Source organism: Pezoporus wallicus, unplaced genomic scaffold (assembly GCF_028554395.1).
Source record: "Pezoporus wallicus isolate ANWC-B61680 ecotype Strahan unplaced genomic scaffold, APGP_CSIRO_Pwel_v1 contig_6732, whole genome shotgun sequence".
Taxonomy (NCBI): domain Eukaryota; kingdom Metazoa; phylum Chordata; class Aves; order Psittaciformes; family Psittacidae; genus Pezoporus; species Pezoporus wallicus.
In genome coordinates this window covers 2,820,682-2,837,846 of record NW_026638638.1, presented here as the reverse complement: position 1 = coordinate 2,837,846, position 17,165 = coordinate 2,820,682, and the positions used below count along the sequence as shown (strand labels likewise).

Below are 17,165 nucleotides of genomic sequence, written 5' to 3'. Positions count from 1 at the left end.
TTTAGAATTAAAATGGTTTTAGTGGTTGTTGTAGGGGAGAGCAAAACAAAACACCAAAACTACAAGCCAGAGGGACATAAGTTGGTAGAGTGACTCCTGACTATAGTTCTGTAGCAGGTGTATTGCTCCTTTCTGTTCAGCCTGCGCTTCCCTAGTGCTGCCTTCTTAGGTGAAGGCGTCTCGGAAAAACAACCCCATTGCTACCAAATGTACAAGGGCCCCGTCTGAAATACAGGTAACGGCTAACGAGCAGTCAAGTCCTATACGAACAGGAAGTCTTCCAGCATCTCAGTGAATTTACTGAGTTCAGTACACTGGTGCCTTAACACCTGCAGTGCACGCTTGCTGTCACACAGGTTACTTGAAGTATGTCTAGGACACACATAATACATGACACTATGATCGGTGTTAAAATGCTGTTAGGATACCTGTTTACCACAGGGGGCATTTTGGCCTCTGAAAGTCTGGAGTAATTGAGCACCACCAATTAACACTAACACAGAGCCTGTGGCTTTTTAGGGGCACAAATTTGTCTGGCTTGTGGAAAGTCATTAAAGTCATAGGGAGGGAAAACAAAACAAAAGGACAAAAAATGCTATGTAAGGTCTTAAAATGATTATGGTTCATTTTCACCTCTTGCAAGATAATGAAAATAAACTCTTTGAGGACACAGCACATCACGGTCAGAAAGGTGTTAATTCAGCCAAGAGCCAGATGGCTCCTGCAGGGACATCTGTAACTGAGCCATGTGGCAGTTCTGTTGTGCTGCACCCACCAGTGTCCACATGAAGTCCATGTGTGTGCACGTGTAGTGGGACACTGTACTTGTTGAGGGGAAGAAGGTGGCAATAAGGTGGGAGCAATGCTGGAAAAACAATACTTATAATCCTGCCTTTCAAACAAGGCAGAAACACATCAACTGCAGAGGATTCTGATGAGCTTTGAGTGTATGTTAGCCTTACACTGACTCACAACCACAGTTATGGTGTTATCTGCTAACCCCTTCCCTGCGTTCGTCTCACAGCTGAAATTTGCTGAGCTATGGTATTCACAGACCAATCCATAAGATTGTTTCATGTGAGTGACAGGTATTTGCCTGCAGCATCCCTGCAAGAAATGGGAAAAGAAAGCATGTAATTTTACATGTTTTATTCCTGTTCCCCCTTGCCCTCCTGTGAGAACTGCACCCTCTGACTGTGTTAGTGGAAAAATGGCTCCTTTCTCACAACTAAGTAGCTGTCAAAGAGGGAGGTACTTCCACAGTACTGTAGAGTCCTTGCCCTGTCTCAAGCCCCCAGGCAGCCCAGGAGTCCAGGTCTGGGGCCAGAAGCTGGGTGACTCCTGGTTGTGCCTAGGGTCCTGTAGCCTTCCTCTACCACATATTATGCAGCCCTGATGCCTTGGTCCTATAGGTTGGTGAGCCAATCTGAGTAAGTAAGGTTCTAAAACCTGCAAAGTCCTTGCATTTTGTAAAGCAAGAAGACCAGATAGCTGAATCACTCACTTCAAGTGCAGAATGACTACGAAGGATATAAGGTCTTAATGTCTTCTTTGTGTTGCGATGGTGGCCAGTCTCACACACCAGACAACAGCGTAGGAAAAAACATGCATTATTACCTGAAATAATAGGAAAATGTTATTGAAACTTTGCAGAAAACTAGCTAATTCAATTTACCTCAAAGTATGGAATAAACAGTGAAATCAAGATAATGAACTAAGAAAGCAAAATGAAGATGTTTCATCATAATAAAAAAGCTATATTTTGAAATTTATGACACAAAGTTCTATGTAAAGTAAAAGTCCTATTCAGTGGTTATTTTTGAGGATAATCCCTTCAATGCCGAAGTACTGGAGAGTACTGGAAATCTATTGACTTATTCTGTAATATTTATTGGTTAGGCTACAAATTTTAAGCTCCACACTTTTCTGGAAAGCACAGCTCTCAGTATCTTCTTGCTACTTTCTAAAAATGATTTAGTGTCAGGCATCCCAGGATTTTCTTCTTGTTCACAACAGCTCATGATTACATACAATTGCTGGAACAGCTACTGTTTTTTAAATGCCCTTTCAGGACACTGATTTGTTTCCTTTATTATTCAGCAGTCTTGTTCTTCTGTTAGCGCTTGATGTATACCCATGTGAGTCTGTTCTCATTGTGGAAATGATAGAAGGTTTCTGCTTTTGGAGGATTAAGATGTTGATTAGAAAAGGTGGTTACGGGAAGCATGGGGATATTTGCTACTCTTAATAACAAGGGAACTTTAATTTGTACATGTTCTGAAAGACTTGTCATTGATTAACTACATGCATATAGAGCACTAGATGAAAGCATTAAAAATTTAGTTGTACTTACATGTTTAACACTTCACATTTTGTTCATTCTCATCAATATGGAAATATCGTATTTGTTTCGTGAGAATTCCCTTGGGATAAGGCTATTTGTACTGAAACAAAATGTTTTTAAATCCCAGTGATGCAAAACACTTTCTCACTGTGCCCTGTGGATTGCTTTGCAAAATCAACAACATCCTCTGTATCACATCTTGCTTGAAGTGTGGGGCTGGTGAATTTGCAGAGCTGGGGCCTAACATCTGTGAGCTTGTAAACAGCATGGGCTTATTGTGATGACTTTGACTTATTGCTTAATTGCTTGGGGATTTTTAATTTAATGTTTGACTTGCATATTTTCTAAGGGCAGTCTTAGTTATATAGCTTGCAAATATTACAGTAATTATGCTTCACTTGAAATAAGGCTTGATTCTACCACCAGGTTCTGTCATGCAGATCATTACCAGTGACATTAGGACATTACATCATGTAACCAGATGTTCTGAAATGCAGTAATTTAAAAGAACCATTTCTTCCCAGCATTTGTGCTCACATTGAGTATGCATTAATAAGTAAAAGGCTGGGATTTTTTGATGCAAATACAGGAAAGCACTTTAATCATGATAACTTTCATGGAGTCATACCACTTTTAGTTAAAATTCAGATCCAGCATTTCATTTTGCAAAGGTACGTAGGTGCCATTAAGGGTCCATTGTCACTGGTGCTTTGTGAATTAATACTGGCTTCTACAAACATACCTGTTTGGCTTGTTTGGCTTACAAAATATGTGGAGAAGAGATGAAGTACATAATCAAATGATGGTTTCTACATATTATTATGAAACCCCAGTGGTTTTTTTTTTGGTTCCCCTATCATCTGTTCTTAGCATTCTTAAAATGATGCTGCCTCTTAGCTTTTCTTTTGTTCATGCACTTCTCTGTTTCAGTCAGGTCAGTGGTAGTAATGAGAGCTATATTCAAAACACAAATACTTCTCCTGTAAGTAGTCCTCTCAGCACTCTAGAGTAGATGACTGGTAGTTTTTCTAGCTAATCTTTCAATTAACTGCTTCATGAAGGCAGAAGGACACTACATACTTTCTGGTTTTGCTCAAACAGAAATCCATTTTCCTGCTTTATAAAGGCTTGTTTTTGATAATGTGCTCAGGAAAACAACTTGCCTTTTCCCCTCCTTCTTTACTAAATTTTCTTAAGTTACATATTCCTCTGTTCCTTAATGATACCACATTCCTGGCTGTGCTTGCTTTCTCCTTTACTGTATAATTTCTGTTCAGGACTCCAGAGTTGTTTTTCCAGTTTTGCTAATTACTTGCTGTGATACATTGGGCTAATTCCAAATCTTCCTTGCTATTCAGATAACCCTTTAGTAGAACAATGTAGAAAGTGCAGCTTCCTCAGGTGTACTTGGGGGTGTGTGTCAGATCTAGCTTATATTTGATCACAGGTTTTGTGTTCAGGTTTTGGCGTTTTTTTGGTTTATTGGTTGGTTGTTTTTTGGTGTTGTTTTTTGTTTGATTGGTTGTTTTTTTTCTTTTGTGGATGAAATTATATGAATACAATATAATTAATTTTTCTAGTTGATTTTGTATATATTTTTTGCTGGCAATGTTAATTTTTAAAGCTGTCAGCTGAATTTAGTAAAACGTCCTCAAAGAATGAAAATGCTACGAGTTCTTTTTCTTTTTTTTTTCCCTAGGTTCTTGAATCAACTTTTTCTCTACTGAGTATTACAGTCTTTTTCTCACATCGTGTAACATGTGTTTTGTCACATCATGTAACACACCTGTAAGACTACTTTAACTGCAACAAGTATTACAAGCTTGAATCCTCAGTGTTCAAAAAAAACCCAAAACATTGACAGGCTAAATCAGGTTAATCTGGTGCAGCAGTTGAAGACTTAGCTATTAAGATTTAAAATGTCTGCGCTGCTCCTCAGTCCAAGACTCTGATACTACAGAAGAGTGAAAAAAGTATCATCATGCCATGACTGACAACACTGAGTATGCTGTGGAGCACCTTAACTCAAAACTTCTTTGGCTTAAACTACACTACCAGTCTTTGCTCCCCAACACTTAAGTGTTAACAAAATGAGTACAAACCTGTTCTCAAACTTTTCAAAAGGCCAGTTGTGCTATCACAGAATTGTGCACCATACCAGGTATAAATATTCTGCACTCCAGAGATAATAGCTATTTGTACTTACAAAGTCATAAAAGGCAACTCTCTTATTTACTTTGCAATACTAAGAGGAAAATTCAATAAAGCAAGAAATCCCTAATCAATATAAATACAGGAATAGGACATGTTAAGTAATAATAATAGGGAAAAGTGCATAATTTTTTTCTGCTTATCACTAAGTTTTAGCTATAGAATTTGATTTCGTTGGCTTTCAAACTGGTTTGCAACTGTGGTGCTTAGACATGAGACTGAAAGCAGCATGTGTCTGGATGGTTATACAGGTTCTGACAATATAAATTGTTAAATGCTTTCTGTGAACCCTGTGCAAACAGCATCGCCTGGCCCTGAATGCTCTATGGTTTCTCATTCTGCTGTGAAAGTAATCCTTTTCCTGACTCACACTGTGTAAACAGGTGTCATGAAATAAAAAGGCATATGGCACCAATGCGGCAGCAGCAGCTCATGAGAAGGACATCCTGTGGCTGATGGTGCACGTACCATCACTCAGGCTGTCCCTCCAAATGCCCAGGGAGAAAGCAAACATGGACAGCTGAGCGTTCCCCTCAGAGGGAGCCTGAGGCCAGGGAGAGGAAATAAATAGATTGCTTTGAGGTGCCTTCACCAGGAGACAACTTATTACCTCTGAGAAATAAATGTGTGTTTTGAAAGCTGAATAACACAGGGTTACATAAGTTACACTCTTCTCTCCTTAAATGTGGAAAGCTGAGGAGGGGCTGGGAAGGTGGGAATCATTGAATAAGAAAGGGAAAGGGCAGTTTAAACTGAATAGAAGTAGTGAAGTGAGGTTTTCCGTTTCTCCTTTTTTAAGTTAATGCTTTTACTATTGTATTATGAATGAAGCTCCCTTCTGCTCATTTCTTCTCTGGTCTGCTTGTCTTGCAGTCCTTTTTCTGCATTGTGTAACCCTTACATTTTATTCTTCATCATGGTGAATGAAGAATACCTTCAGTTTTATAGTGGGTCTAGTTTTGGTTTGGCAACATGGGCTTTAAGAGATGTAAGTTTAATTCTGTGAAGGTAAAAATATGTGCCTGTCTGAAGCCTGTCTTTGGGTGAATGCTTTAAGGAGTAGGTAGCAGTGCATATTCAAGTACAGCTCAAGACCCTAAATATATGTAGTCTGAGGTAGAGCCATAACTGTGGTTTCTGACTTCTAGAGAGTAGGAGGAATTTGGGTTTATCTTCTTGCTCGGTGTGTCTTGCACAGCTTCTTGTTGAGCTTGTGGGGTGTCTTAATTGTCTGGAAAACACTCAAGTCTCTGTGCTTGTGGTATATGAAGCATCTAACTGCAGCAATCCCAATCACCCTGCAGGAGCCATGCAGCTAGTCTGTAAATGTAAGAGATGGCTAGGATTTTGTATCTCTAGCTCAGTCTGAAGTAAATTCATGCAATTGGAATGGAGCATGATTTTGGAGTCTGGGGAAAAAAGAAAAACCCAAACCCAAAAAGCAAAGCAAACCCGCCCCTCAAGAAAACAAATTAAAAACCAAAACCAAACAAACAAAAAACCCTGAAGAAACATACACTCAATCATCACATATACTCAATCATCAGTCCTACATATATGCATGAGTAACCCCAGTGACCTCACAGAGCTGCCCTCCACATGCAAAGAGCAGGTCGCCAGGTAACAGCACCTAGTGGAATCAGTCTGAGTGTGGCAGGACTCTGTTCAACCCCGTACTGAAACTTGACTCCCCCAGTTCCAGTAAAATGCATAAAAGCAAGAGTAACTAATGAATATTATTAAACAAACACATCTGGAAGAAAATGCATGAGAGTGTTCTAATTATAGGTCTTTGGAGACTACTTTTGTATGGGTTTATATGTATTTCTGAGTTACCTCAAGGCATGTCTACTGCACAGTGCAAGTGAAATGGACGTGAATGAGGTAAGTTAACTCTAAATGAGCTAGTTCTGGTACCAGAAACAATATAGCCACACTAAGTAGAAATCTGTGCTATCTGATACGACTTGTTTCATTAGGTTAACACAGTGTTACGGATTGGCTAGCAGGATCACATCACTTCTGGTATCCAAATTAACTTATGGCAAGTAGCTTTATGTATATTTAGGACAGCAGTAATTAACATAGAATCCTTCTTTTTTTCTTAAGTGAGTACAATGGTAGATCAGACCTTAAAATACAGTAACACCCAATTCATACAAAATTAAATCAACATGAGAAGTTGTGCCTTCAGATAAGGCAAATTTAAAATATAAATTTCTGCACACTGAAAGTGTTGAAAGCAGTGACAATTCAACTGAGACTAATAGCAATTAAAACAACCATAATTGCAGTCTTTGAAAACTGCAGAAAGGGAGAAAGGATAATATGTCCAACAAATTCATATTCATCAGCTTAATGTTGTGCATGAATACTCCATTAGTAAACCACAGGAAACATAGTTTTAGTAATGTTGTTTTCCCATGGCAGTTTTTGTCATTGTGTTTGAAATGATACAAGTTACAAAATCATCCACTGGACTGGCACCTCTCCTGGAATAAGCATCTGTAGCTCCATCAATTCCCAGTCTTCTACAAATGAGCAGTAAAGGTTTCTATCTAGAAGCTCACTGAAAGTATCTAATACTTTTGAAAAAAACACCATAGCTGCTCCAATACTTTATTTTAGTAGCTGTTACTCTGCAGTTAATATTGCTTAATTAACCACAGAATGATGGAGTCTGGCATGCTGTAGAATTAAATTTCTGTGCAAGGCTCAAACTGTATTTCCAGATGCTGTTAAAGTGCATCAGCCATAGGATATTGCTCCACACCTCAGCTGAGACAAGAAATCACAGCCAGGGCTGCGGTTTCAGTATCAGGTCAGATAAGCAAGCTGAGCCCAGCCAGCAAAGGAGGTCTGAGACAACACAGCTGAACTCGTTTGTTAGTGGGACATGATCATGCAACCCCTTCTGCTACCTTTTTTTGAAGCATCAGTAATGTTGCGACAGGGTGTTAAGAAGCAACATGTGAGAGAAAGGGAAAGAAAGAAGAAAGCTTTTACATCATGTATGCACCACACTTTCAGGGGGACCTAATAGCTATGCTATGAAGTCCCATCACCGTTACATTTTAATAAATGCTAGAAGATCACAGATTTACAATAGTAACTTGGTACCTTACAAGAGTAACATTTGTGACACTCCGTCCCAAATCTTATTTTTCTCAAGACAGTGCTAGCAGACTCCTAGCTGGTTTTGCTACCTCATCAAAGCAAAGCTATCCCCATGAGCTCAGTGGGTAGGGATGATTGCATGTGGAACATTGACACATTCTCCACTGTGTGAAAACACATCACATATGTTTTCTATTATTTTTAATGACAGTCTCTCAGCTGTTTCTCATAGTAGTCAAAAATCTGCTCAGCTCCTGTTTAAAGCAGGAGCCTAGTCTGTATGCTAAGATTTTCTTTTATTTTGTGGCAATGCTCTTCTCCAACCAGCTTCTGCGATGGGAAACAATTCCTGTCCTTTCAGGCACCTTCCACCCTTAAAGTAATACACAGACTAAGCATATTATTCAGAAAAGGAGGACACAGGAAATGCAGCTTGGCATGAAAAAGTCCTTTTTTACTCATGGGGACATGATGTTCAGTGCCAGCAGATGGGTTTGTGCCCAGAAACTGAAGGACAGGGTATGATGAATGCACTTGCCTTTTGGCCTACCTGCATCAAACCAGTGACTGTGTTGGGTAATGTGCTAGTTAGGGGTTAGGGAGCTTGTGTCCACAATTTTTGCTAAGCGTGCAAAGTTTATTTGATGTAATCCTTCTCTTACTGAAATCTTGATCTATAATTTTACTCAAATTTTACTCTTCAACTAGAAAGGGAACATGACTGTAAAGATACCAGAAACAAGAATATTCCATCCATACTGGAAATTCCACCTAAATTTTGTCCTGCATTAAGGATCAATGATTTAGTGGTTACATGTTTCTAAAAATGGCTAGATTCTTCAACTTTGCTTTTCCAAGCTAGAAATGGGAAATATGTTCTTCCCATAGTTTATGTTTCACAAGTTAAAAGAAAACAAAACAGAACAAAACAAAACACAAAAAACTCCCCTGTCCTTTCTGTCACTTTTCTGTTGTATTTTTATGACTATTTTATCGAGCAGAAGCAGCCACTCAAACCTTTAACTGAAGAATAAGTTAGGATCATAGAATCATAGAATCATTAGGGTTGGAAAGGACCTTAAGATCATCTAGTTCCAACCCCTCTGCCGTGGGCAGGGACACCTTACGCTAAATCATATCACCCAAGGCCTCGTCCAACCTGACCTTGAACACTGCCAGGGATGGAGCATTCACAACCTCCCTGGGCAACCTATTCCAGTGCCTCACCACCCTAACAGGAAAGAATTTCCTTCTTATATCCAATCTAAACTTCCCCTGTTTAAGTTTTAACCCATTACCCCTTGTCCTGTCACTACAGTCTCTAATGAAGAGTCCCTCCCCAGCATCCCTATAGGCCCCCTTCAGATACTGGAAGGCTGCTATGAAGTCTCAACATAGCCTTCTCTTCTCCAGGCTGAACAGCCCCAACTTTCTCAGCCTGTCTTCATACAGGAGGTGCTCCAGTCCCCTGATCATCCTCGTGCTCCTCCTCTGGACTTGTGCCAACAGTTCCGTGTCCTTTTCATGTTGAGGACACCAGAACTGCACACAATACTCCAGGTGAGGTCTCACAGGAGCAGAATAGAGGGGCAGGATCACCTCCTTCGACCTGCTGGTCACACTCCTTTTAATGCAGCCCAGGATATGGTTGGCTTTCTGGGCTGCAAGTGCACACTGAAGCCGGCTCATGTTCATTTTCTCATCAACCAACACCCCCAAGTCCTTCTCCGCAGGGCTGCTCTGAATCTCTTCTCTGCCCAACCTGTAGCTGTGCCTGGGATTGCTCCGACCCAAGTGTAGGACCTTGCACTTGGCATGGTTAAACCTCATGAGGTTGGCATCAGCCAACCTTACAAGCGTGTCGAGGTCCTTCTGGATGGCATTCCTTCCCTCCAGCGTATCAACTGAACCACACAGCTTGGTGTCATTGGCAAACTTGCTGAGGGCGCACTCAATCCCACTGTCCATGTCAGCGACAAAGATGTTAAACAAGACCGGTCCCAACACCGGTCCCTGAGGGATGCCACTCGTTACTGATACCTATTTCTTAACTACTAAACTGGCATTTGGCGTGTTGGACTCATCTTTCATGTCTTCTGCAATTCAGAGGGAAAGGTACTGTCTGGAGCTAGTGAGTGCTTACAATGAATCTTGTGAGATAACAGCATAAATACATCAGGGTAGATGGTATATCATAATATACTGGAAAGGATCTGATTATATATAGTTTGCCCTATGTTTAGTGGACCTGAAAAATGTGTGTATTAATTATTTCTTCTGAATTTCTTCAGTTTCTTGACAAAACTTATGGTCCTGGTGTCGGGATAGAACATCCAGATATTGGTAGGACATTGAGCACCACTTGGAGCTCCTGGATCTTGCAGTACATCTGGCTATACGAGTTCATCTTAACAGAGACTAAAAAAGTTACAAGGTTGTTTGAAAATATTTTATTCAGAGTTTAAACACATAACAATGCTGGGAAGACCCCCTGAAGCATTTCACAAAGAACTTTATTATATGCAAAACAGTACCATAATTGAAAAAAATAAAAGCAGGAGAGTGACAAGAAAGGTAACAAATTCTATACTTAAGCATATTTAATAATATTAAAATATTTAATTCCTCTAAAATAGCCAATTAGTGTTGCAGTACTGGGTTTTGTACAAAATGTGGTGCCGATATTGTTTTCTTGGAAGTGGAGGTATTCAAGGCCAGGTTGGACAGAGCCTTGGGTGACATGGTTTAGTGTGAGATGTCCCTGCCCATGGCAGAGGGGGTTGAAACTAGATGATCTTAAGGTCCTTTCCAACCCTAACTATTCTGTGATTCTATTCTATGATTCTATGACATATTTTAGTCATACTAAAGAGCAGCTTTTCACTATGTGAGATCAATATTTGTGTTCAGGGTGAAAATGATCTAAGGATCCTTTTAGTCGTAGTTCATGTCATAGCAATTGTTCCTTAGTCCTACCCAGAAGACTTGTTTTTTTCCTCTTAGATCAAAACTTATGCTGGTGGAAAAAGCTGGTGTAATGGAAGAGTTAGCACTTCAGTCTAGAAAATAAGATATTTCAGTTAATAAATAGAGATGCACTAAGTGTATGAAAATGATTTTGGTGTGACCCTGACAGCATGTGACAGCATATATGTAATTCAGTATAATTTCAAACAAAATATAGTGATTCTGTCACTTTTAAAATACATATAGTTAAAAACAATTCTACAGAAATTTGCAAAATGGCATGTTCAAGATAATGAAAACAAATGCCAAAACACTGGTGTTCCTTTGACAGTTTTACCAGCAGTAGTGTGGTTTTGCACATTGTGTATTCAACTGTAAGACCTCTTGGCCTTTTTCCATTTTACCTAGAAACAGATGTAAGATCTCTTAACATATTTTTTTTTTCTTTTAAATTACTATGGTATATTGACAAAAATTTCACTGGGAGCAGAAGTCACCATAACAAGCCCTTTTAGAAATGCATTCATTGTGTCATGAAATCCTGCATTTGCTAATTATCTTTCCTTAACTCTATTGCAGACCTTCAAATTAACAGCTATTGCAAACTATAGGCAAACAGTAGGTGCCTGACTTAATTAACTCTGACTCTGTGTGATGTGATTTGTATCTTGGTGTTGCTTGTGCTAAAAATGGTCACCGGTTTTCCTATGGCATATGGCTGTAATTCTTCAAAGGGCTGTGATATAGCAACTTTATAGAATACTTTATTGTTATTTGATGATTTAGTTATTGTTATGGCCTGCAGATCAGAAGACCTGCAAGCACCATGGCACAGCTAATGGAGTAATGCCAAACTAATTGCATTATTGTTTTGATTAAGACCTCCTATATATAACAAATAAAAAATATTAATAGGAATACCAGAACAGATTTGCTGTATGGCCTAAACAGAAACAGACTGCATGATCACATGGGTAGGATCTTCTGAAGGGCAGAAGACCACTGCAGTCAAGGAAGAGATTTCTTATTTTCCCCTGCAAGGTTAAATTCTAATCCTAACCACTGTCCTCTCCCTGCACCACTGTGGCCATGCACAGTTACTTTCAGCTCCTCAGGAGATGAAATTCAGCTGCTCAGCTGCGGGTATGGTTATACTTCTTTGCTGTCCTACTCCTGGTACAATATCTACTTCATGAAAATTCTGGGGACACTGTGACAGCAATTAACACCAACAAAAACCTGCCAGCCTTCCAGGAGCCCTTCCGGACAGATAGATTTCATCCTCACTGTGGGGAGGAATATATAAAATAATAACAATGTTCTGTTTTGAAAGCACAAAGTCATGAAGAAGATCATTCACAAAAGACCAGTCTGGATCCAGGTGGCACACTCTGTCGATCATCTCTGCATCCTGCTTAAAAGGAGGCAGTCCAGTGTACCCACACATCTTTCAATTTATTACAAATTTGTAAAAATTTGTTTTTTTTTTTTTTTTTTTTTTATTTATTTTTTTTTTGTATAATATACAGTTGTGAATGCCCCATCTTTTTGATCACCGTGAAAAGACTTCTACATTTTGAGGCATAAAATGCTGCACAAACGTGTACACAAAAATAGTAATTTTCTTCAACATTTTGTTACAGAATGTGTGGTAAAGCCCGTATCAGAAAATGTCATAGATAATAACTATCAACCAATTAACCAGTAGTCATATCAATACTTAGAGTCACACCATGTTTTAATACCTGATGAATATTAATATTTTTTGGTTTTAATGGACTGTCTCCTCAGATGTTAAATTTGAAGGGAGGCAGTATACTTACCTTACGGTTGGCAGCTGTACTTTCTATTTTGAGTTGAGTCCTTACGGTCTTTGCAAAGTACCAAATGTTCCTATTTCCTATGAGAAGGGTTTCCAAATAAGCCTTTGGCAGTATTTCTGAACAAAATGGGACTGCTGCAGAAATAAACTGGCTTTGTGTCTCAAATCTCCATGGGGCTTATGAGGCAAAATGACTTCAGCAGAGAAAGTAGGTTAAAGCAAGGACAGACAGCCTCCTCAATGAACGGAGCTAGAAATAAGCACAGATACTCACCCCGTTCTGTACACTTAAGATTTAGTAGTTCTAAAAAAGAGCACAAGTAAAAAAAAAGAATAAAGTTACTAATGTTTATAAAAACATGTTCATTAACTCTTACTTGGATGAGTTGTCCTGTAAAACTGCCATGACTCAGCTGTAAACTGCCTTTGCTTTATAGACATAATTTAAAATATCTCATTTGATATAATCTTAAAATTTGAAGGTAGCCTGTTTTTTGACATGAATGTTTTGACATGAATGAAAACTTTATTTGATTTTCTTTTTGGTGTGTGTTTCTGCCAATATGCATTAGCAGGCATTGGATGGTTAGGGTTTTTGTTCTGTTTTTGGAAGCACTGAATAGGTAATGTGCTTGTGTAAGGATAAATAGGATAATGAGTGTCTTGTTAATCAATTAAGACATTAAATAATTCATGTTTTAATAAAAAAAACAATTCTAATTGTTTTTTAGAATTTCTTCTTTCAGGGATGGACTCTCTAGAAATTAAAATATATTCTTAATTTTTCCCTACCTAATCAAATAGCTGTTGTTTTCCTCCATACCAGTTGTCAGCAACAATGTGGATTTTGTCCCCTACCTTCTACCTATAGCTATTACTTCTGGAAATAATTTTGTAACATCCCTAATATATTATTCCACTGCTTTTCAGCTCCAGTTATGAATTACCTTTAATGGAGTTACTAATTTTTGACACTGAGTAGTTTTCATAGCTCCAAAATGTACTGATAATGTTTCTATCACTTCTGTGTCATGCTTTATAGTATCACTGTGTATCACTGTGGGAAATTAAATTCTAAGAACAGAAGCATCTTATTTTTCTGAGCTTTTCTCTCTTCTTTTTGTAATGAAACAGTGCCCCCAAGAGCCTTTATTTAGGAAGGGGTAGTTTAAGAAAATTAAGTCAATTAATGGTTCACCAGTATATTAATCCCTAAATATAAAAAATCTGCCAGGCATTGCAACCACAGATGTTGGTTTGAAGGACAGTCAAAAGGCAGTTTGGTTTGGTTTTCATATTTTATGCCCAATAATAGAAAGTTAACTTAACGACTAAATTCTTTTAATATGTTTGGAGACCTCTGCCTGCAGAGGACATCTTTGCTGGTATTCTGAAGAAAGGGAGAATGCGCTGTCTGCTAAGGCTGCAGAGCACTGCTTCTTAGTGAGTTTCTTTATTGGTGGGCTGGTTTTGCCCTTTGCCGATTGACATCAGGACAGCGGGCAGCAGTCCAGGAGGCAGCAGAAAGCACTGTTTGTTTGTTTGTGTGGATAAGCAGAGAAGAAAGATGGCATGAAGTGAAGAAGAACAAAGAGAAAACCAGGAAGAACTTTAGCTACAACAGAGTTATAAAATACAAATAATGAGCCTATTATGCATTTTTCCTAAACTACATGAAATACACATGAAAATAATCATGAATAGCCCCTAAATCTCACAGGGGCAGATATTTAAAGTGTTGAGAGTCATCACTACTTTTTCTGAGTAATACACAACAGTTGGTTGACAGCATCATGACTGTTGAAAAACTGAGGAATCATCATCACAGCATCTAGTAGATTCATCATCCTCAATGGAGAAATTTTTTGAAGAAAAATTCGGAAAGGAAAAAAATGCCAGTTTACCTGTCCATTAGCCTTTACATTAAGAGATAGCATGAGGGAGAGGGGAAGGGTAAGAGAGAAAAAGCTTGAAAACAGGAAAGGATGCCACTTGGAAAAAAAAAAAACGAAACAACCCTTCATTAATCATTACATTCAGTGCAGACTTGAATTTAATGTACTATTAGCACCACAGAGCACAAGAGGAATTGTAAATAAAATGAAAAGAAAAGGGGGGGTTGGGGAAAATTAATCACTGGCTTCAGTCTGCAAACTAGCATTGTAATTGTATTTAATTATAATCCAAAACTGTATGAGATTACTCACCATATACAGACAGGACAATTAGGACTGTGGATCTTCCCAGGAAAGATGATACCCATTCCGATCTGACTCCTTGATACTATATTGATGTAGTTATCTACAGAAAAGTAGCAATTTTTATGGTTAAATGAAAGGGTGTATACATCAGAGCAATGCTACAAGTTTTGCATGGGCACTAAACATTTACCTCTGATTAGCTCATTGTTGGGAGTGGCAAAAGGACTGGGAATTGTGGCTGATGGGCTGAGGTTGGGTTTGTGAGAAGAACAGCCAGGAGAAGTGGGCATGACCCCTCATTTCTCCATAACGGTTGGTTTTCTTATGGGGTAACAGATCTTACCAGAATGGAAAGCAAGAAAAGGATTACTATCAATGAACTCCACAGCAATGAAAACTATTTCAAAATAATTTAAAATGAAAGGTAACAGTGTCTGCCTCACACAGCAGTTACCCTGTGCAGCAGTGACAAATTAAAATCCATGAAATGTAAAGGAAAAACTCCCTGTCCTGGCAGTCTTCTCATCAGTCTCATATACCACAGTCACTGACAGATGAGCTTTGCAGCATACTGTGATGTTTAGCAATACAGGCTATTTTACACCAGAACTGAGGAGCTTGGGTTGTGTAAGTGCAAGGCTATGAAAGTCACTCACACATTCATGCACTTCAGCTGATTTTCCACTGCCCAGCTGAGACACCTTCTGGCTTCAGCAGGGTCCTTTGCCACTTGCTGAGCTGGTGACCGCCCTTGCTTTGCTCACTCCTTTTTACGCATTGCTGGTTCAAGGCAGCTGCCTCATCCACAAAAAAAAAGTCTTTTCCCCTCCAATATTTCTTACACCACCCTGATGCCCTAATATTGTCTAAACCCTGAAAAACATTTACCACAAACAGAATTTTGGGTAATTCTATGTCTTTCTCACCATCCCGTTACATAGGTTGGCCATAAGTAGAAGTTTATAAGTGAAATTTTAAAAAGTACTTGTGAAAATAATTGCTTTAAATAATTTTCACTAATCTGTCACAGGAGCAGCTCAAGATTTCATCCACCACAGAAGGAGAAAATATAAATAGCAGGCATGGTCTCCCAAAATAGCCTGCTAATAGCTAATAGCTCTCTTTAGCAGAGCGATCTAATTTTCTCAGGTATACCTCAATTTAAAAACAGTGATTTCCATCCAGATTCTAGGTCACTGAAAGCTTTAGAAGTCAAAGCCAGTACTCTGAACTCTACCTGGACTCTATGCAGAGCATTTAAGAAAGATAAATAGGTGTAAAAGGCTTGTGATGTGATAAGATCTGTGCGAGAGCAATAGTGCAGTAAACTAGATGATGTTGTTCAGATCAAACATGCAGCAGGTCAGAATGTGGTTATTTGAGTTGTACAGATCTGTGTGAACAAAGATAAGCATAAGAAAGTGCTATACAACACACATACAAGAACTAAATCATAGCATTCCTAGATAATTCCAATTTACAAAGAATAAACTATGTTCTCAGTCATTGGGGCAGCACCAAAATTAAGCTTAACTCTGTGGCACATAGCTTTGTTCTCTGCATAGGAGATGTCTAGATACTGCAGCTTTCCTCAGCTTCATTACGCATTCACTAAATATTTTTACATGGAATTACAAACTGATTTTGGGTCACAGAGTGTGTCCATTCTTTATCTCACTGCACCTAATAATTATTCCTTGTTGTATTAGAATTACAACTAATTAGATTCCCTAATAATAATAAAAGAAACATGCTGTAATTTAGCTGTTAAATGCATCTATGTAACTAATCTTTTAAAGTCTATACTGGCTTCTCAAATAAATGAAAATAAAGATCTACTTTCTTTATCACTATTTTATGATTTTTATATAGCTTTGACACCACACTTTACAGTCTGATTGCCTCAGAGCATCTCAGGGGTGGAAGAATAAACTCTACTCTGATAAAATTAAACAAGTACTCTTTAAAGGTTTAGGTGCCTTGTGTTAGTTACAGACACTTCGAGATCATTTGCTTGTGTTTTGTGCTTGATATAAGCACAGGAAAGCTGTAGTACTGCTAATCAGCGTGCCTTTTCACTGGACATTCAGTGCATTGCCTGCAGTTCAGGGGATTGATTTTGTTCTGATTAATAAAATGACAGATTTCTGAGCTTTAGTAAATGTTTCACTATCTAACACTCATAAAAATAACTTGATGCATTTATTTTCTACCATTTAAAATTCAGCATTTGCCTTTAACTGGAAGTTTGTTCTTTTTATTATTAACCCAGTCAGATATGATGCTTGAACAGGTGTATTAATGAGCACAACATTTCATTTCCCAGTGCAGCAAATAGTTCTGCTGCTCTTGAAATTTCTTGCCCCTGACAACTGTAGTCTATATTTGCCAGCTTGAGGTGGTAATACCAAAATATGTTACCACACAGCCCATCACTTGCTGGTAGAGCAACAATCTGCAAGCATGTATGTACTGTTGTTACTCCTGCTTGAAACTGTTATTT

General features: G+C 38.6%; 1 long non-coding RNA gene across 1 annotated transcript; it reads right to left on the bottom strand.

The window, feature by feature from the left end:
* Positions 1–10,532: 10,532 nt before the first annotated feature.
* On the bottom strand, positions 10,533–16,455 carry LOC130600435 (uncharacterized). Its single transcript, XR_008972455.1, has 3 exons — positions 15,900–16,455; positions 14,669–14,762; positions 10,533–10,731 (listed from the first exon to the last, which is right to left on the bottom strand). It is a non-coding gene; the product is annotated as an uncharacterized LOC130600435 (long non-coding RNA).
* Positions 16,456–17,165: the final 710 nt, after the last annotated feature.